The sequence below is a fragment of the Lissotriton helveticus genome, chromosome 7 (assembly GCF_964261635.1).
Source record: "Lissotriton helveticus chromosome 7, aLisHel1.1, whole genome shotgun sequence".
In the NCBI taxonomy this organism is placed as follows: Eukaryota; Metazoa; Chordata; class Amphibia; order Caudata; family Salamandridae; genus Lissotriton; species Lissotriton helveticus.
In genome coordinates, this window is record NC_136068.1 from 227387178 (window position 1) to 227409271 (window position 22094).

Consider the following 22094-nt stretch of genomic DNA (forward strand, 5'->3'; position numbering starts at 1 on the left):
ATCTAAAGGAATGGCTGGGGAGGTAGTTATAGTGCATTATTTGTACTCATAAACAACTGTTGCTCTGGTTATCTCTAAATTAGATGAGCAGCGCCACCATGTGGCAGACAGTCATGGGTGTGCCGAGCACCGGAAACCACCTGCTCAAATTAAGCACTGCCTCAAATTCGAAGCTTTATCCTGTGTCAGAGTGATAGGTTAGAGGTAACATGTCAATTTTGCCAATCTAAGGAGTCAGGGTTTTTTACTTTGTCTGCTAGAGGTAACTGTGGCCATACACTGCTTAGAGTAGGCATTTGCCTCAATAACCGCTGTTGTGGTGACAGAATGGCTATTTGGTCTTAAGCTGACCACACATGTATCTCTTGTGCATCTTTGCTACAGGACTTCAGGAACTCAAAAACCTGAGTGCACAACAGTTACCCAATTAAAGTAATCACTGGTAAGATGACGTATAGAGCATTGCCGCCAAGCCTTTTAGAAACACCAGTCTGTTAAATTGTGGGCCTACGATGGAATATTGTCTCATTCATATAGAAAAAGATCGTAAAAACAAAGCCCACTATCTGAAAAATACAGGATTCTTTTATTAAATGAAAATGAAAACATATGTGCTCTACATTCCACAAATATTTTCTTTATCTGTTCACGCAAAGCATCACTTTGAACGAATCTAAAACTGTACCATTCCTCCCCAAACTGATGGATGGACAGGAAACTGTCATAGAACGTTGAGAATATTTTCAATTAATCTCAGAAAGTCCACCCCACAGAAGAAATTGCATCTCAAAATTCCACTAAACCCAAAACACAGCAGTGTCTGAAAAGTTACTGTTATAGATTACAAAAGCGCTAAAACTGCTAAACAAATTAAAGGAGCATATAAAATATTAATTCTTATATTGCTGAACGTTTTCAAAATATGTTTCACTCTCTGTGAAAATGTCATGGGAACATACCAAATTTCTTCAGATTCCCCAACAAAATCACAAAAGCTAGTTGTCTGTTAAATTGTTTACATATGTTCTCATTAGAATTTTTCATAAATATGTGACTTAAGTTTTGTAATCGGTGCTGAGAGAAGGGTGAGAGTTGTTTTCCTTACAATCTGACAGATTTTTGCATTGTCGTGCTTTTTATCAGCTTTGCGTAGTTCTGCTAAAAAGGTTTCCTCAAGATGTCGGTGGATTTCAGGAGAATCCCAAACATCAAAGAGAAGCTGTAAACCTTTATTTTTCTTCTTGAAGGGACATGTGGTATTTTGAGCAGCATTTAACTAGAATATCTACCCCAACCATTTCTGGTAAAAGGCCCATATAATGTTGCTGACTTGGTTCCATGCTACTCTAGCCGCAGGACAACATTGTGTTACACCACAAACATAATAATGGCTTTTTTTCCTTTTAAGGTACCTCCCACATGCTGATCAAAACCATTTAGAAGTGCAGTCAATCCCTTAACCCAAAATCCCCATGACTAACTTGACAAAGGCGATCGACAGAGTCTCCTAATCCAGGATTATCCCTCAAAGAATGTCAAGTTTTATCATTCAATCCCAATTAACCAGGAAGTGATGGTGGCAGTAGACTATGTGATCAGTCCGACAGCATTTTCAAGGGAGTTGACGATGGATCTGTGACATATTACACTATTTGTAAACCTGAATGAATCGACTACCATTCCCAACATTGACGCTCGTCAAGTCGATGATGGCCTTCTCCATTATACTGTTGACTGTAATCATCCACCTGACTGTTATATGGTTTGCTGATACTGTCTCTGAACACTTTACTGAACTCACTGATAACTGCCTTTGAACACTTTACTTATATTGTACATAAGTAAAATGCCACCTTCATTGCTGCCAAAAACTGAGTTGTCGAGCCAACACGAATACTCCACCTTTGTGGCTATTTATGCCGACTGATAAATTGCTTCTCTTTGGCACTCCATGCACCCTCAGTCCATTTAAAGCCCTTCCCTACAACTTTTGGATCTGGTACACCCAGGGTCACTGAAATTTTGCGGCAGACTGGGGGACCAAATTACATGGTAGAACTGACAACATTATGCGGCAAGAAAAGGAAAATTATGCAGCATAATACGGCACATTTTGTGATAGTATTATCTCATTACTTTGTTGTTTTTACACGTTAACAGTATCTGGGCAACGGTTTCACTTCATTAGTACCAGTTTAACACTCAAATACAAAAAAACAAAAACGAAAGGTGACCAGTCAACATTTGAAAAGGGTCTTCCACTGCGCAGCAACATTTAATGCTATGTTTTTAGAAACTTTTGATCCATTTGATCTGGAAACAATTTGTTGTTGTTAATATCTTCAGATTATGCAGCAGAAGATGGATTATGTAGCAAATGTGGCAAAATCCATAATTATGCCACAGACACATAATCGCAAAATGACAGTGGCTCTGTGTACACCCTATATAAAAACACAAATAATAATTATTATTGATTGGCGATTCCCACCAATATTAAACGACCTGAAAGCGAAAAGTAAAAGGTGAGGCAGACTGTGTTTGTGTCATGAGTGATGGTGAGGAGTTATGTGCATCAGTAATGAAGGCAATGATCCCCTATATGCCCTATATATACCTTCTCCACACATGTAACGTCAGACACAAGAATGTAGCCTTCCAATTACATGGTAAGCAAACTGCTTCATTTCCTACCTCAGCCTCCTTTACCTTCTAAAGATAACAACAACTTAGCGAATATTTATTACAGGAGCCTCCATCAACCAAATGCAACGCGTGTATTGGTTGAAACCAGACTTCCTCGCTTTACCGCACGGCTGAGATAATATTACATCTTTGAGAAATACTTAATATTAATCCATATTTGTAAAGCGCAAACATATCACCCCTAAAGTTTCAAGGCGCTGGAGGCCATCGGGGAGATTAAGTGGGCTATTGCCCGGAGTCACATGGTTCTGAGCTGAGCTGCTGCCAGGGATCAAACAGTCGCTCTGGCTGATGCGCCACACCTTTCCCTTACAATGTCAAATTTATTGTTTATTATTATTATTATTGTTATTATGCAGTGCTCTTCTTTTTGTTCCTCATGTTGTATTAGTTATCTGCCTCATATATCTACCTCAGCCTTTCAACACGCATGTTTCTTATTCTCTATTCTGTTTAGCAATTTATTACAGTATTAAATAATGAGTAAATACCTAGCGCAGAATGAAATGTTGAATCCGGTTAAGTTTAAATCCTTTAAATCCTATTTATACTTTATTGAAAGTTTATAATCTTGAAAAATGAATATTATAGCGTGCTATTATGAATCGTCAAACCCTTCCTATCTTCCCATTCGCACCTCCAAACGATGTGGCATGTCTCTTACTGGTTGCGGCTAGAGTGGGCCTACAACACCCACTCTTGGTACCTCTCACTAGTTCCCAATGGTAGGTGGATCCAAATGAAAATTCTTTGGGTCATGAGGTGTATTTTTAGGGCCTACACTGAGATACCTGGAAATCTGTCTTCTTCAATTACACCCTAAGTGTTGTGTACAATCAGACAACAGACCTCCGGATGTAATCCGTAGATGCAACACACAACATGCCCGAGGACCAGAGAAGATCAAGATAATGAAAAGGGAATTAAAAGCTTTCCTTGCCAGAATCACGTTCCACAAGCACACATCTTTACATTTTTCTTGCAGCCACTGCTTATTTACCAAAGTGCTTAGAAGTGAAATGTAGAGCTAAACAAATCCCAAGCAGCATCCCACAACACCTCTGAGCAAGAGCCAAGCCCATTGCCAATAAGGGGAGAAGAAAAGCCTCAGAGGTGAGCTCTCTTAGTCGATGCTCTCAGAATATATTGCAGAAGTTTGCACCCTGACAAAATCTGTCTGCTCAAAAAGACCTCGCAAAGGTTAGAATAACCCCCAAAAATGGCTGATTTGTTCATAGATGTGTGTTTTTGGTGTAAAAAAATGTATTATAATATTTTTGGAGTCAGCGTGGCTACAGATCACACATTTCACCAGAGACTACGAGTGGTGCTTTACTGATAATTTTGTGCTTCACATAAAGTCAGCATATTTTTGATGAAATATGTTGCTTACCTCCGTCCCTTGGTAGTTTGTTGGGCATGGAAGAAACAATAAGTTGTAATTGGGTGAGTAAAGCAACAATTTCCCAGGCTATCTTTATGGCAACCATTCAATTTTAACAAGTGGATAAGTAGGAAAGTGTGAAAAAGCCAAGATTTTGTAATGGAAAGATAAAAGGGAGCTAAGCCTGGAAACACTTGTCAAGGTTTCCTGCATTTGAACCGAGCCTTCATCGGGATTTTTCCACTACATACAGAACTTCAGCTGTCTTAGATTAAATGGAAATAGATAACTTGAAAGACAGACACAAGATTGGAAAGCTTTTCCTACTTTTGTCACTGATTAAAATTGGTAACAGGTCAGGAGCAACGAAAATTCCTCTTATTCTATCTGGATGAGCTTGGGTTATATGAAAAGCATTGACATTCTTTCTCCATTTTGAAAACTGTCAAGTTTCCCATTTTCTTTCATTATTAACATCATTGGAAGCACATTTTAGAATTTATGGGTGAAATGGGCCTGGAATTTTAAGAAGTATGCACCACAGATGTTCCCACCCACAGTGGAGACCCCAGTGCCATTTCCTAATATGATATTGATGGTGTGGTACTTATGTGTGCCAGGAGCAACTAAGGTCACTTCAAGGTCACAAATGCCCAGAACAGTGTGAGGATGTCACGGATTTGAGCCAACCTCATGTGGTAGGGAGGGGTACTATCACTCAACACTCTCACTAGTCAATAATGTTAGCAACTCCATCATCCACCAGTGTAGTCTGCAAAGTATGTGGACAGTTTGTACGTCCAAGTGTCAAGGGTTTACAGGTGTCAACAAACAAGCGCTGAGGGCTTGTTGCGGGTGGTCCCTATGGGTCCTGCCGCTCATTATTTTTGTGGCTCATTGACTTCCTTTCTAGCAAACATTGGGGCCTTTGTCTTGTTTGTTGTCGTTTTATTCACATTTTGGTATTAAATGCAAATAGTTTTCTATCCTGTAAATAATAACACATGCGCATGTGTAACAAATCTTAAGCAGGTTTTCTCTGCTAAGACTGATAGTGAGTTGTTATTTTGGTGTGGGGTGGGGGGGGGTTGCAGCTCGCAGAGTCCACAATGAAATAAGCGAGGCCCCTACCAAGTCAAGTGGTCCTTATAAGAACAGGAGTGGTAGACTTCAAAGGGGCTATTCGGTGAATGATGTCATAAACACACCTCAAAACTAAATCATCAAAGCAACATTCTTGACCGCCTATTGTTGGTGAATACTAGATATGGTGGTGGCCCGCCTTAAGAGAACTCGCTTTTTAGCCTACACTTGATGGCCCATTTCAAATGCTGTTGAAACGGCTTCTTCTGGCAGTGCTTAATTTGTAAAAAAAAAAATAAGTGCCGGACCCCCGCGGGGAGGCCATGCAGTTTGCACCACACATTGCCACTGTACTTACACAACTACTAACCATCACACTGCTACAAGCTTTCAGAAGTGCAGGTGCCGGCAATTAAGTGGCAGTGCCAAGTACCGTAAACCACTGGCTCAAATTAAGCACTATCTTCTGGAACCTTAAAATGCTCAATAAAAAGCGCAACGAGCTTCCATGACAGAAACGTACAATGTTTTTTCCCTCAACACAGCCTCAGTGCTCAGAATTTAAGCCTGTTCCGAAAACTCAAATTGCCTTCTTCTCTGTTTACTTGTTGCTAACACTGCTACATCCTTTCGGGTACTCTTGCTAAAATGGGCTGCGGTGGACGCCATCTTCCTTGACTCCTGGCCTTCTTGCCTCAGATGCGTGTGGCTTAGTCAGGGCACACCAAGACCAACAAAGCACTCTGTACCCGAGGGGGGTGGAGAAGTGACTGTAACAAGGGAAAGGATTAACTGAGGCAGACCGGCATATTCTGAAACCCCCCACTTTCAATATAGACCAGGCGGCTCGTGCGGATTAACGGTCACCTGAGAGCCTTGGAGGCGACACAGTTCTTGCGCCTAAGCATCTCATTTTCGCAGGGCGCCAATTAGCAGGGTGGGTAATAGCATGTTTTGGGCGAGATCACACTTTGCTTTTAGCCTCAAATGACTAGTTAGCCTTCCCAGAAAGAGCAAAGAGAATTTACATATTTTTCTTTGAGTCGGCCAAGATTCGAATAATCCTTGCCTAGAATCATATAATAGGCAGAAAAATCCCTGCGGGATATCATTTCAAAATGTATACAAATAACAGCTATCGAGGGCTTTTAAAATAATGTTTTACTTAACAATCTTATCGCCCTTATATTCGTAACATTTAAAAAAAATCTTTTGAGACTGACATAATTAGTGGAATTATTGACAGGGTCTAAGTTAGTTCAAATTTTCAAAACTCCCAGTGAAGCACATGTTCAGTTTTTTTTAAATACAAATGTCGAATACTATTTCGTTTACTTATTTAGGGGTTTTCCCACCTGATTTAGGGTTTTTCCCACCTGAGAGTGCAAGGCGTAAAGGGGCCATTCGGGAAATTATGTCATAATAGCTCTCAAAACCCAAGATGACATCGTCAAACAATGGAACATTCTGGAAAGCCTGTGCAGGCTCGGTAACGAGGACTGGATGGGCCCTTTAAGGCACAGGGTGCAGCTAACTACCAACTGGCAGAGTTGTTGTTGGTGGACTGTATCATTAGGCCTTGCTTCGAGATGGATAGGACAGTGAACCATTCATTTGTGAACCCAAAATGTGTAAATTAGAAAGATATAAAATCTAGGTTAAAGACCACTCTCTGGTGAAATTCACTACATTCAGATAAGCAAAACAAGCATTTGCAATGCAATAGGTCTCGCATTTACGAGAGTTTGAGCCATTGGCATTGTGAATGACAATGCCTTTATGTGTTGATTTTAAACCAGATAAATAAAAGGCATTGTCATTTACAATGACAGTTGCTAAACTCTCGCAAATGCGAGACCTATTGCGTTGCAAATGCGTTTGTGGTATAAAATGCTTTTTTTAAAAGCGTTTGGAGAGAGCGTGTCCTGCCTGCAACACCAAGCAGGACAAAGCTATTTGAGAAAATAGTGCTCGGAGGCTGTAATTAAAGCCTACCGAGTAACAACACACGTAACAGGGGGTGTCGCTATGGGAGGTTACAAAATGAGACAAGGCGGTACAAAGGAGGGACTACCAAGCTTATTGACCAATGAACAGTCACAGTTTACAGTGGACAACGACACAAGTCAATGAAAAGTATGGACGGAGATTCAAGTTCCTACCTGAATACAGCAAGCCTCGCAGCACATGCGCTGCCCAGGCTCGACCTAAAAAAAACTAAATATCTCTATGCTTGACCTTTGTAAATCATACATTCTACCCTGGATCTGGCACTATGGCCTTTTGGCATTTTCTTTAGTCTGGATATTTTTCACATGTTTCTGGGTTTACCATTTCAGACTATATTCTGATACAATTTGTGATGATGCGTTTACCAGTACCGTGCTCTGATAATTTGTATCAGTTAAGTGACTAGGTCCTAGACATTAATCACAGGGAATATGGTACTGGTTTTTAATGGATAAGGCTGGAGGCGTTTGCAAATTCGTAGCATCTTCTAGGACTATATTCAAACTTGTTGTCGAGCAGGGGGAGATGCGAGTATCTCTGGAGTTTCTTGGTGCCAAGGTCTGTTGGACATTGTAATGACAAGCTGGCATAATATGTGTAACTTTCATCAAGCCAGTAGCACCTCCAGGCATCTTGTGGGAAGCATTTTCTTTAATCAAAGAAAGAAGGGTGAAAGGTTTGGGAAACATTTCCAAAACTCCCACCTGCCTGTTACTGATGGATGTATGAAGTTTCGACGCATGCTATTACAACGCATGCCATTACGACGCAAGTTTTACAACGCAAGTCGTTACAACGACTTGCGTTGGGGGGCGCTGGATAGTGAATAGTTTAATTTACTATTCCAACTCCAGTCCCCGTGGATAGTAGGGAAGGTGTTGGATAGTGAATAAAACTATTACCTATCCTAGAGCGCCCCCCAGCGCAATTCGTTGTAACAAATTGCGTTGTATAAGTTGCGTGGTAATGGTACCACGTTGTAAAAGTTTCGTGGTTAAGGATGTTTACCGTTACTGATAGTACAGTACTTGCACTGTATGCGATACCAACTTTTTATTAGCACTAGGAGAAATTTAAGTTACGCAGGGGTCATTTGTATAAATTCAGGAATTTTGCATACGCCTCGCGTAATTGCGTGCTCCTCAGGACAAAAATGTACAGAGAACAGTGCTATTCCCAGGAAAATTTTGAAAAAAGGCATAGAAACAATAGAACGCGAGCGGTGCTTTGTTTAAATGCGTCTTTCCCCGAAAATTGCTAAAATCTAGTCCGAAATTATAGATTTGCATTTCACGTACTTATGAGTAACTCCGCATAATTTTGTCAAGCTTTTCCGTAATTATGTGAAAGTACATTACAAGAATTTCGCACCCCAGTGCTGCTTATGTACCTCAGAAGCACTTTGACTCATTGGCAGAGAGCAGCAGTACTGCAACATGTTTGCCTGGGACTGAAGCAGTCAAGCGGAAGAGGAACAGGTGGCAGACAGTAAGTCCAGCCCTGCTGCACACAGCAGATTTTGCAGAAAGTGGCCATACGCACCAGGGTGACTAGAGAGAGTGTAATGGATGAGTCAAACTTGAACAGGTGGCACCCAAAATAACAGTTGCCCTCCTGCGGCATGGAGCTTATTTGAGCGAAAGTGGCCCTTGGTATGACTGACCCAAGGGTGGTGAGAGCAGGGACAAACAGGGTACTAGCAATACTGCACCCTGTCAATCACTGGGGAAACTGTAGGGTCCATTATGTGATGGTTTGTGAGACCCACAACGAATATTTGTGGATTTATTATTTATTTCTGCGTTTTGTAGAATACTGTGTTCTTGCCTGGCAGCCACTGAAGAAAGTGCTATGTTATGATATTGTGTGATATGTTTATTGAAGAGTGTGTGTAAAATCTTTATTTGGATAAAAGAAAAATATCCTTAAAAGCATTACAAATTAGATCCACAAATCGATACATTATAATTAAAAAAACTTCAAAACATATTTTTTTTCTCACAATTGAACAGTAAAAATCTATCGACACCTGTTACTCAAGTTATATTACACCTTAAAAATTAAAACAATTGAGTATTAGACAGCGATAACACTTAGCAAAGAGCAGGGGGAAATTATGTACCGGCGTTTAACAACTAAGACTCATAATTTTATACTTAAAACTAAAGGCTAAAATGCAGCTTGGGATGGGTCGCTGGGCGGGACAGCGCGGGGGATTGCTGCTCCTTACGCCTTTGCTGTGAAGATGCGATAAGCGTCCCGAGTGTTGTTGTGTGCTGCTAAGTTATTCTGTGTTGTGTTGTATTGTATTGCAATTGCATTTATATAGCGCTTACTACCCCTGATGAGGCGTCAACGCGCTTTTCCGGCAAGTAGCACGCTACTTCGGAACCCATAAAGGATTAGTGGTAAATTAGTATAGTGAAATATGAAAGTAATTTGAGAGGTGGATTTTAGTCAGTGATTTGGATTGAGAAGAATAGTGGAGGGATAGAAGAGGGAAAAGGTTTGCATTTATATGGCGCTTGCTACCAATGATGAGTTGTTGAAGCGCTTTTTCGGCGAGTAGCATGCTACTACGGAACCCATAAAGTATTAGTGGTGAATTAGTAAAGTGAAAATATGAAAGTAATTTGAGTGGTGGATGTTAGTCAGTTATTTGGATTGAGAAGGATAGTGGAAAGAAAGAAGAGAGAAAAGTTTTGCATTTATATAGTGCTCTCTACTCTGCTATGTTGTGCAATGTGGTGTTATGCTATGCTGCAGTATTGTGTGCTATGTTAAGTTATATGTTGTGTAGTTTTGTGTAACTGTTATAATGTGTAGTTATGTTGTGTTACATTTTGTTATGCTGCGTTGTCTTAAGATATGTTGTGTCAAGAAATGTTGATTTTCTACTGCACCGTATTTATTGATTACTTTGCCTTGTGAAAAACTTTTGAGACATGGATAATACAAGAGGATTGGGGAGTGGATTGGCTAAATCTTATAAGAGTTTGGGATGAGATGCATATTTACCCATTTCCCACACTTCCAGGGATGTACTGCGTAGGGCAGTAAGTATTTATTTATTCATTTATTTATTGAAGTTTTGTATAGCGCTAGCTGGACCCGGGGGTATCAAAGCGCTTCACAGCAAATACAGATATGCAGCAAAGGAAAATAAGCATAAAATTTTTTTTTTAAAAAGGAACAACAAGCAGGAAATAGAGTCTGTACGACAGTAACTTGAGCGCAATTAGGGACGGAGATCAGGAGTGAATCAAAAGTAGGGGTGCAGGAGGGTGCTAAAGCACCCCTAAAATAACCATACTGGATCCAGAACGTGTAAGCAATAAAGATGCCTTTACATTTAGGAGTTAGGAAAGCATAAATCTGAATTGGGATCAAACAAAGATTTGATAGGGTCAAAACAAAATCAAGACACTTTTCTTGGTGATGCGATATTTAACCCTGTTTTCACACAATATCATTTGTGCGCTATGTATAGTTTTAGCAGTAAACCTTGATGTTTATAAATTCAGTGGCCTTTTAAAATGGAAAACGTGCTCTCTGTAAATGACAGTGCGCTACCACATGATGCATTAGTAATGTATCTGTGGTAATGTGTTCCAAAATGCACCACCAGCTATTTACTACACCCTAACCATACTCCTGCTTCAGACCTTTGCTATATTTGGTCTTTTGGTGACGCTTGGATTTTTCACAACCCCTATAACTTCTGTGGTGTAGCACTGATGGCAGCAACCACAATGTGAAAATTGTTCATGCCCTGTTATGTCCTGTGATGGGAGTAAGTGTCATGCAGTAAGGGAGAGAGTGACGTAGGTCTAAGAGAGTTGACTTAGCACTCTGTAGGCAGAAAAGTTGACTCATTGTTCTTTCTCAGCCCACAAGGGCATTTGCCTAACATGGTATGGGTGTTCCACCAGGAAACGCGTACACCATGCAGGAGCTCACCGAGACAAGATAGTCGGTGGATCTCAGTCCACAACCGCCCTCAGTTACTGTTCGACCAGCCCAGTTTTTAGGACAACGCTGTAGTTCACCATTCCTTAGATACGCGAAGGACGTAGGTGACACCCAAGCAAAAAGGAAATGTGATGTTGTCCCCAAAATGTTTTAATTCTTTTCGAAATAGAAAATGGCACATAACTATGTGCCTGGCACATTTATTTGCATTCAGCTAAAATGATGCAACGTCAATAAGCTCAATGAAATGTGCTTGTCTGTCTTTTATGAGAAAGTATCCATTGATATTTTCCTGTACAATGTCTGACTATCTACAGAGCATGGTTGAGCCATAATGCTGGAGCTTCGATCACAGACGTTTTTGTACGCATTACGTTACATTGCATTATAAGGTCAAAATGTATATAAGAGCGTAGAATGGATTTTTTTTATCATGTACTACACAGGGCTGAGTGACTGCCTAATAAATTGACAGATTTAAGATGGCGGTCCAATGGAGAACGCTTCTGGGTAGTTATGCGCAGGGCTGGGTGGCTGCTTAATAAAGTGACTGATCCAAGATGGTGCAGGATGAACACTTGAGGGACTGCAGATGGACAGTTCTGTGACATGGAGTTTCTAAATTTTGGGCCTGGCACAGCCATTTTCCTCTGCTCGGATTTGGATGTAAAGTAGATTATTCTGGTCGGTTCTGAGGCTCCAGGTTAGGTGATACCTTTTGATGTGTATTTATATAAATAAAGGAATCCTCCCGTTGTCCTAGGAACTGCTCTGGTGAACAGAAAAATGTGTAGAAAACTGTTCTGGGTATAAACCAATTCTATCATTATCTTGTGATAGGATTCATAGCTAGCATAGAGGCATTGGCAAGCAGGCCTGTGTGCTACAATTCAGGGTAGTGGAAGTTCTAACTCACAGAAGTCTCAGGGCCGGTGAAAAACCTGGCCCCAGACACACAGTGGACCGGCTGAAATGGAACATGTCGAAAAGAAGGAGTCCATTTTAATTAATGCTATTTGGAGCCTGTTTACTTCTTAACAGATTGAATGTGGCCATGCTAATGAGCTCAAAGCACACAAACAGTCTCCCAGTCCCTTTATCACCTTTGTGACAGCTGAACTATATTATATGAAATGTAATGATCCTAAAAGGAGGCAGTGTGCGCAAAGCATTCTGGGATATAAAGTAAATAAGGGAGACAACTTCCAAGAGCTCAACACAACCTGACTCTCTAGTTTCTTTCTGTGTGTGTGGGGGTTATTGTAATTGCATTTATATAGCGCTAACTACCTCTGACGAGGCGTCAAAGCGCTTTTCGGTGAGTAGCACACAACTTGGAACCCAAAAGGGATAAGTGATGAATTAACGTTGCAAAATATTAAATGAATTTGAGCCTGGCGACATGTAAGTCTGTTATTTGGATTGAAAAGGGATAGTGGATGGATAGAAGAGTGAAGGATTTGCCTTTATATAGTACTTGGTACCCCGGACGATGCGTCAAAGTGCTTTTCGGCGAGTAGCATGCTGCTCCAGAACCCAAACAGGGTTAGTGATGAATTAGTATAGGGAAATATGAAATTAATTTGACCGGTGGACATGTGAGTCTGTTAGTTGGATTGAGAAGGATAATGGAGGGATAGAAAAGGGAGGTCTGGAAAGTGTTTATTTGGAGATCATAGCAGGAGGAGGAGGTCTGGGATGAGTAGGAGGTATACTTTCTAGAGCAACTACTAGTTAAAGTCACAGCCATGCAACACTTCATAAACTTTAACTGCGTGCTTTAGAATGCTAACAATGAGAGTTTCGAAAGACTCAGCAGTGTAAGCTCAAGCTTCTGCAATCAATTTCCGTTGTTATCTAAAAATACTTGACAAATTGCACTGTAAAGGCATTTAAGTGCGTGACACAATGTGTCAGAGAGATGGATGCCTGATGTGCAACTCTGAAGAGACCATAGACAGGATGGATGAATATTGACTATATACATCATATCACAAACTGACCTGCCTCTTGGCGCCAGCAAACAAAAGCTCTTATTACCAGAAAGTATGAATGGCTCTGTCAGCCCCACTTCCGGTTTGAAACAGCGGCCTACACATTACACACATACATCTGCCTCTACAGCAGGAGCATTAACCCGCTGAGCGATCAAACCGAATATACAATGCCAAGTTTTCAAGAAGGAATTCTAGGCCAAAGCAAACTCTGGGCCTAGTGAACGCATGAAATGCTATTGTTTTAAACCACTACAAATACTGCTCTTGGGGCGCACATGCTACCTGTTTTGAGGCATTCATTGTTTACTTGGCCAATGTATACAGTCAGTGTGAGTGACAGCCACTTCCCAGAGACAGTGACCAATCGCAGGCAGGGGTGATTTATGCCCGCGCTATCCAGAGATTTCACGCTTTCAAAGGCCGAGGCCTCATTTCCATGATATCTGTGACAAGCAAAACAACACATGGTATTCCTCACGCAGCACTCCGCGCCTCTCCGGCACGGAGGGGGTGCGTCTCTCAGCGGGGCAGCCGATAGCAGCGTCACGCAAGCAAACGCACGTCAGCTCCATCACTCGTCGCAGAGGGGGGAAGACACTGCAGCTGCACAGGGAGTTTGTGCTGATGATGAAACCGAAGTGGGTTGTGGGCATCCCTTGTGTGGAAACTGCTCGGGGTGTAGGACGGTGTAAATGGAGCCTCAGTAAAATATGTAAAATCTACCCTCAACTTCCTGTCTCCTGATCTGAGGCCAGTATTAATTGTCTGTCGGAGAGAGATGGACTAAGGCTGCAGAATACTCTTTCCTGTTTGCATTTAATCCACTGAGAAGCTGCACCTTTTTGAGGATGTACGTTGTTACAACGCATGCTTTTACCACGCATGCTTTTACAACGCAGGTTTTTCAACGCAAGTCGTTACAACAACTTGCGTTGGGGGGTGCTGGATAGTGAATAGTTTAATTTACTATTCCAACTCCAGTCCCCGTGGATAGTAGGGAAGGTGTTAGATAGTAAATTAAACTATTACCTATCCTAGAGCGCCCCCCAGCGCAATTCGTTGTAATGACTTGCGTTGAAAAACCTGCGTTGTAAAGGCACTGCGTGGTAAAAGTTGCGTCGTAAAGGATGTTTCCCCCTTTTTGACACCCATACCTGTTCAAAATCTGGAAAAGCATGCAGGTCTGTCAGAGGCAGCGGGTCTTGCATGGCACCACTTTACATCAGGAGGGCAGCCCTATTAAGGGGAACATCCTGCCCTTCTCTTTCCTCCATTTACGGACGCATTGCTAAAGTAGAGCCTTTAATGTGGGATTAGTGGATATGGAGGACCAAATTATGGGGCATGGTAGACTAAATAATGTAGCAAAAATTGACAAATTCTGCAGCACTATGTGGCACATTCTGTGGCAAAATTATTTCACTATTTTGCTAGTTTCACAAAAATGAATAATGTATATTTTTTAAAACGGACTTGTCACTGAGGTACATTTAGCAATTATCAATTAAAAACCTAACCACTGGTATGGCTCTGGCACGAGGCGCCACTAGAGGCGCTTTTTTTAAAGAAACTTTCGATCTGTGTTAGCTAGAAACACCATTTTAGTTGAAATTAGAAAATTATGCGGCAGATGGTGGATTATGTGGCACTTGTTGTGAATCCATATTAGGTGGAAAACGCTCTCGCCGTAGAATCCCATTATTCCACTGGGCCTGAATAAAAATAAGCTGCAGCTCCAATGGTAGCAGAAAACCAAACTGTGGAACACAATAGTTTTGAAATATCCCCACCCAAATTCCCTAATGAAATGAAAACATATTTACTAATACATCTATCTCTGCATTTCTTAAACCACGTAGTGTGCAGCACTGTTTCCCATATACTTCAATCCTCACTCATCCTACCCTTAGAGGATTTCAAGCCTATAGAGATGGAGGAGATGAGGAAACTGAAAAACAAAATCAAAGCATGCCCGCAGGTAGAACCCTAAAGATTGAACCTACAGTTTGAACCCAACATATGGAACTTACAGGCGGAACCCAACTGATGAAACCTACAGGTGGAACCCAACAAATGGAACTTACAGGAAGAACTAAAATGATTAAACCTGCAGGTGGAACCCAACCGATGCAACTAACAGGTGGAACCCAACTGATAAAACCTACAGGCGATAAACAACTGATGAAACCTATAGGTGGAACCCAACTGATGAAACCTACAGGTGGAACCCAACTGATGAACCCTACAGGTGAACCCCAACTGATGAAACCTACAGGTGGAACCCAACTGATGAACCCTATAGGTGGAACCCTGTCTAACCTGCTGTCATTAAGGACTTCTTCCGAAGGCAGGTTCCACGAATTACAGTCATCATCAGTGTACCATTATCTATGCTGCAGTTGCCAATCACCTAAACCAGTCACAACAGTGCAGTTGAAGAAATCAGTAGCTAATCCTGAGGTCCTATTTACTAACAGTCTGATATTAAATATAACCGTGGTGGGCAAAATCCTAGAAAGAGAAGTCACAAACAACTGCGGAAGAGCATGTGAATTAAAGCAACCCACTCCATGACCTTCAACCAGGAATTAGACTCATGGGAGAGACTGAAACGGCGGACAGGATCTTCACATCGCCCTAGATAAAGGTGGTCAGTCACCACTGATGCTCCCGAATCCCAGAGAGCACCCGACATGGTGGATGACTTCTAAAACAACTAAAAGAATGGACTGACGTCACAAGCACCACACATGATTAAATCCACTCGCTCCTTCATGAACTGAAATCAAACAGACCAAACAGACTCTGTGGAATCCACCACAAAGTCACAAAAGCAATGAGTTCATCGTTATGTACACCACTTTTCAACATTTCTATACATCCACTAACTCTTCTATTTGAACAGCAGCATTTACAAGTCCAGACGTGAGTGGATGAAACTCAGATCTTCATCCACTTGGAAAGTGAGGTTGGAAAACAAACTAATCAGTGTAGCATTAAGAGTTGCCCGATTCACCTACTAAACTAGATGAGGAAAGGCTTTTTGTTCCTCTACAAATCCAGCTCAGCAATTCTCATATTGGGTGAACCTTGAAGAAAAAACATCCCATTTTGTAGGACATGTTTAAGGTATTCACACGCTAAAAATCGCGTCAATAAATAAATACACAAGTGAATAACTAAATAAATAAATACATTCATGTGTAATAGCCATCAATGCTGACAAGAGTGTCAAATCTGTCTCAAAAGATGAGGAAGCAAATCATGAAGTCATCTTTGACCTAAAACTAAAATGAATGTTGTTTTAAAAGCCACCACTTCCCAACTGTCACTACTTTGAAAACTTCAATGAAGCCCCAACAGACCATTGAAACAGAGCTAACCACATTACTATTCAAGGAGCAAATGGGTTACTGTGATTTGATAAACAAAGGACTGTTCAAGAACCTCAATGGCAGACTACAACTGATACAAAACCAGGCAGCAAGAATGAGAATCAAATACCACAAAACGCCAACCCTATGGAGGGTTCCCAGTGGCGGCAAGAAATGCCCAAATCAAAATGGTGGTCTGTGCAGTTGCACAGCCTTAGGTCCTCTGGGCCACCAAAGACAGTATCTTGTGTCTGACTGTAAGGCACTAATGGGGTATGTTGAAAGCCAGGTTGTAGTTCAAGGCAGTCTCTGTCACCACCAGCCCTTCAAGTTGCAGCCGCCACCAACTCCCCATCAGGACACATCCGGGATAAAATGTCATTGTTGTGCCCCACGGAATAAGTGTTCCACAGAAAGAGGTAAGTATACATGCAGTAACTGGCCAGATATTAGGCCAGGGGCCCTGTTTCAAGCTGGCATGCCTCTGAGACACGTGTGGGCTGGATTGGACCAGTCCAGGGTACAAGCAACTGAGGCCATATTGCTCGATTTTTCACGGGTTCCCATGCGGACGACAGCCATTGATTGCACGGGTGGTTAAAAAGATCACCCGGACGGCCGGCCGGAGCGGCCTGGTAAGTTAAATAAGGGGCAAGCATACTTCATTGCCACCTTTCTGCCTGGCTGCACCTGTTGGCCGTCTACATGCCTGGTTCCTGCCTCTGGACTGAGAGGAGTTGTGTTTGGTCACAAATCAGGTGGACCACCTTGGCATCAAGAATATAAGTGTAGGCGAATTGAAGATGGAATTGGATTTAAGCCTTTGTCACTTCACTGCTGTTCCATTACATGGCCTTGGTGATGCTGGGAGATGGTGGCTGCACCACAGGACCAAGATATTGCCTGGTTACCCAGGCCCATCCCCCATCGGGTGGCAGGGGGGGTCCTTCTATTGGGCTGGCTCTGTCATACTTGAGTTTGGGGGACTGCCTTTCATGGTGGCCCAAGCTCCCTCTATTGTGAGGGATCAGGTTGGTTCCCCCTGTAAAGGAAAAATTATGGAGAGAAACACAGGCGTTTCCCCCTTGCCCAAGTCAGTTGAATTGGTAATGCCACAAGGGACCTGGCGAGTGGTCAACCATGACTCTGACTCATTTTTAGAAGTGTCCGAATGTATCATGTATTAGTTGTGTCCAACCCGTCACCCACAATACTGTACATACTGTAACTTCATATAAAACTTTTCTTTATTAATATGTCATGTTTATGATGTGTGATAAATACGACCTGCGAATAGTATATATTACCTAAGGCAAGAATGAAGTGAGTATTGGGTCATTTTTGCAGCATCAGACTTATGGTTTATCAAGGTTAAAGTCTGTATTGATTATGATTTGACTGGTCTCGACATGGTCCGCCACCTGTAGATTTGAACACAAACTCTCCTATCAGAGAAGGCGCACAGCAGTTGCCACCCAGGATGCAAGAGACTGAGCTCAGGAACCGGTCGCTTGGAGCACAGGAAGTCCCACCTCCAACCTCAGATAAATAAATAAATAAATAAACCTCAAGTGCAGAGTCACACTTCCTGTGCTTCAGGAAACTGCTGGAAACTTGAACTGTTCAGACAATCACATGACTGAAAACCTAGGCCCCCAAATATAGCAGCTAGCAACACCAGTTGGCAGGACTCCAGCTGTGGGTGACATATACAATATTCAAGCTCCACAATCAATAAACCTTACACCCTCACACTGTCTCTTCCACTCAATGCAGTGCCACAGCTCCTGCGCCGGCAAAGCGGATGTAAAGTTGGGTACCTTGCAAGATCTCACTGGTTGCCTTACAAAGTTCACAGTCGGCAACCCAACCTGTACTCGCAGCAAGTAGCTATGACTGTATTGCATAACTGATAAGAAATCTTGATGGTACTGCCTTACTGACAAGGGTTCCCAATTATACTGCATGTCTCTGACAAGTATTACCAACTGTGATGCATGTCTATGACAAGTATTCACAATTATACTGCATGTCAATTATAATGCTAGTCTCTTACAAGTATTACCAGTTGTGCTGCATGTCTCTGACAAGTATTCCCAATTATAATACATAGCTCTGCAAGTATTACCAACTGTGCTGCATGTCTCTGACAAGTATTCCCAAGTATACTCCAGAGATCTGCAAGTATTACCAGCTGTGCTGCATGTCTTCTGACAAGTATTACCAATTATAATACATAGCTCTACAAGTATAACCAACTGTGCTGCATGTCTCTGACAAGTATTCCCAATTATACTCCATAGATCTGCAAGTATTAACAGCTGTGCTGCATGTCTCTGAGAAGTATTACCAATTATAATCCATGGATCTGCAAGTATTACCAGCTGTGCTGCATGTCTCTGAGAAGTATTACCAGCTGAGCTGCATGTCTCTGACAAGTATTACCAATTATACTCCATAGATCTGCAAGTATTAACAGCTGTGCTGCATGTCTCTGAGAAGTATTACCAATTATAATCCATGGATCTGCAAGTATTACCAGCTGTGCTGCATGTCTCTGAGAAGTATTACCAGCTGAGCTGCATGTCTCTGACAAGTATTACCAATTATAATACATAGATCTGCAAGTATTACCAGCTGTGCTGCATGTCTCTGAGAAGTATTACCAATTATAATCCATAGATCTGCAAGTTTTACCAGGTGTGTTGAATGTCTCTGATAAGTATTACCAACTGCGCTGCATGACTCTGACAAGCATTCCCAATTATACTGCATGTCTCTGACAAGTATTACCAGCTGTGCTGCATGTCTCTGACAAGTATTCCCAATTATACTCCATAGCTCTGCAAGTATTCCAAAGTATACTGCCTGTCTTTGCAAGTATTACCAGCTGTGCTGCACGTCTATGACAAGTATTCCCAATTGTATTGCATGACAATAACAGGTATTTCTGACCGTATTGCATAATGATAAATATTCTGGATTGTATTACATGGCTTTGACAGGTTCTCTGACTACATTGCATACTGATAAGTATTCTGGATTGTATTCCATGGCTTTGACAGGTATCTCTGACTGTATTGCATACTAAGTATTCTGGATCGTATTGCTTGACATTGACCGGTATTAGCGACTGTATTACTTGGCTGATAAGTATTCTGGATTGTATTACATGGCTTTGACAGGTATCTCTGACTGTATTGCATACTGATAAGTATTCTGGATTGTATTACATGGCTTTGTCAGGTATCTATGACTATATTGCATACTGATAAGTATTCAGGATTGTATTGCATGGCTTTGACAGGTATCTCTGACTGTATTGCACACTGACAAGTATTCTAGATAGTATTACATGGCTTTGACAGGTATCTCTGACTGTACTCTGACTGTATTGCATACTGATCAGTATTCTGGATTGTATTGCATGGCTTTGACAGGTATCTCTGACTGTACTCTGACTGTATTGCATACTGATCAGTATTCTGGATTGTATTACATGGCTTTGACAGGTATCTCTGACTGTATTGCACACTGACAAGTATTCTAGTTTGTATTACATGGCTTTGACAGGTATCTCTGACTGTACTCTGACTGTATTGCATACTGATCAGTATTCTGGATTGTATTGCATGGCTTTGACAGGTATCTCTGACTGTATTGCATACTGATAAGTATTCTGGATTGTATTACATGGCTTTGTCAGGTATCTATGACTATATTGCATACTGATAAGTATTCAGGATTGTATTGCATGGCTTTGACAGGTATCTCTGACTGTATTGCACACTGACAAGTATTCTAGATAGTATTACATGGCTTTGACAGGTATCTCTGACTGTATTGCATACTGATCAGTATTCTGGATTGTATTACATGGCTTTGACAGGTATCTCTGACTGTATTGCACACTGACAAGTATTCTAGATTGTATTACATGGCTTTGACAGGTATCTCTGACTGTACTCTGACTGTATTGCATACTGATCAGTATTCTGGATTGTATTGCATGGCTTTGACATGTATCTCTGACTGTATTGCATACTGATAAGTATTCTGGATTGTATTGCATGGCTTTGACAGGTATCTCTGACTATACTGCATACTGATAAGTATTCTGGGTTGCATTGCATGACGTTGATGTGCTGCATGACTCTGCCAAGTATTTCAAGACTCAATAGCATAACGGATCTGTATTCTTAAAATTATTGCCAACTGTATTGCACAATTCTAATACGCGGTCTGGATTGTATTGCATGGCTTTGACAAGTATTCTCGATTGTATTGCATAACTCTAACAAGAATATTTGTGGGTTTTTTCAAATCTTTGTATTGCTTTTTAACAAAAAACAACGTAATAAACATACAAACATAACTAATATCACCAGTGTAATGGCTTCTTAGTGTTCACTAATATTACAAAAGTCTCTGTCGCTGCGGCGTGTATGGCATCCATTAATGCCAATGTCAGTGCTTTCCTACTGTGGCCCTCTAACAGGAGTTCTCGTTGTATAATTTGTAACATGCATTCTCGTGGATATGAAGTGCTATAAATAATGCAACTGGGCCACCCAGGAAAGCGTTTCAGGCTTCACATGGGGTATGGAAAGCGCTATATAAATACCAATACATGACTGCTCCAGAGAGCTGAAAGGTGGCATGTTGGCACGAATTAAAACACAAACAAATAAACAAACAACTGTGCAACAGTCCTCAGTTCTCCATTACTAAGAGCCCTGCTGATTAACTGCTCATGTAATGCACCATTTATGATATTAATTCACTGTGGGTTCTATTTTATGAGAACAATTACTTTTCTTGTCCCTCTTGGTGCCGCTAATCAATTTATAATAGTTTTACATTGCATTACACTACATCAACATTAACATAACATTGACTAATACGATGATTAATGGTGGTACGCCAGCTTTATTCTGGGTATCAAATTAACTCAAGTTGTCCTTGGATAATAGATACGTTTTATTCTGCGCTACTGCATTTTCAATGGGTTCGAGGCTATTTTTTTTAGATAACTTGGAGCAGATTAGTGGGATTGAAATTTACTCCAACGTGTGGATTTGCAAAAGTCAGGGGTGTAAAGTAGACCCCATGCAGTGCAGAAGGCCCCCAAACCTCCAAAGCCTGCCCAACCATTCAGGGTCCCCCCAACTCTTCAGAAGGTCCCCAATCAGCCCAAGGCCAATGAATATCTTTGAGATATGAGAGACTCAGTGGGCCCTCTTCACATTCTGCAGGGGGCCCCCATCATTTTGTGTTACGCCATTGCTAATAGCTATCTAGTATATGCAACTGTATGACAATCAGACAGAGGCCGTGTCATGCTTTAAGTGTTTTTGTATTACGCATTACCAACAAGTGCAGTTCACAAAGTGCTTTCCTAATCTGGAGCCCCTTCATATTTCTGGGGCCTGAAAGACCTCGAAACAGAACAACAACAAAAAAGATTTCCAACCCCCCTCTTAAGTTTTCAGCCAACGTCTAACTTGTGCTGTTAGAGCCCTGCTCAAAATGTTTGGTACAAATCCACGTCCTCGCCCCCCACACACA

The 22094-nt window shown here is 41.5% G+C and overlaps 1 protein-coding gene across 4 annotated transcripts in view; it reads right to left on the bottom strand.

The window, feature by feature from the left end:
* The window catches only part of CASS4 (Cas scaffold protein family member 4), a 289095-nt gene that overhangs the window by 39768 nt on the left and 227233 nt on the right, over nucleotides 1-22094 (bottom strand). The gene's annotated exons all lie outside the window — the stretch shown is intronic.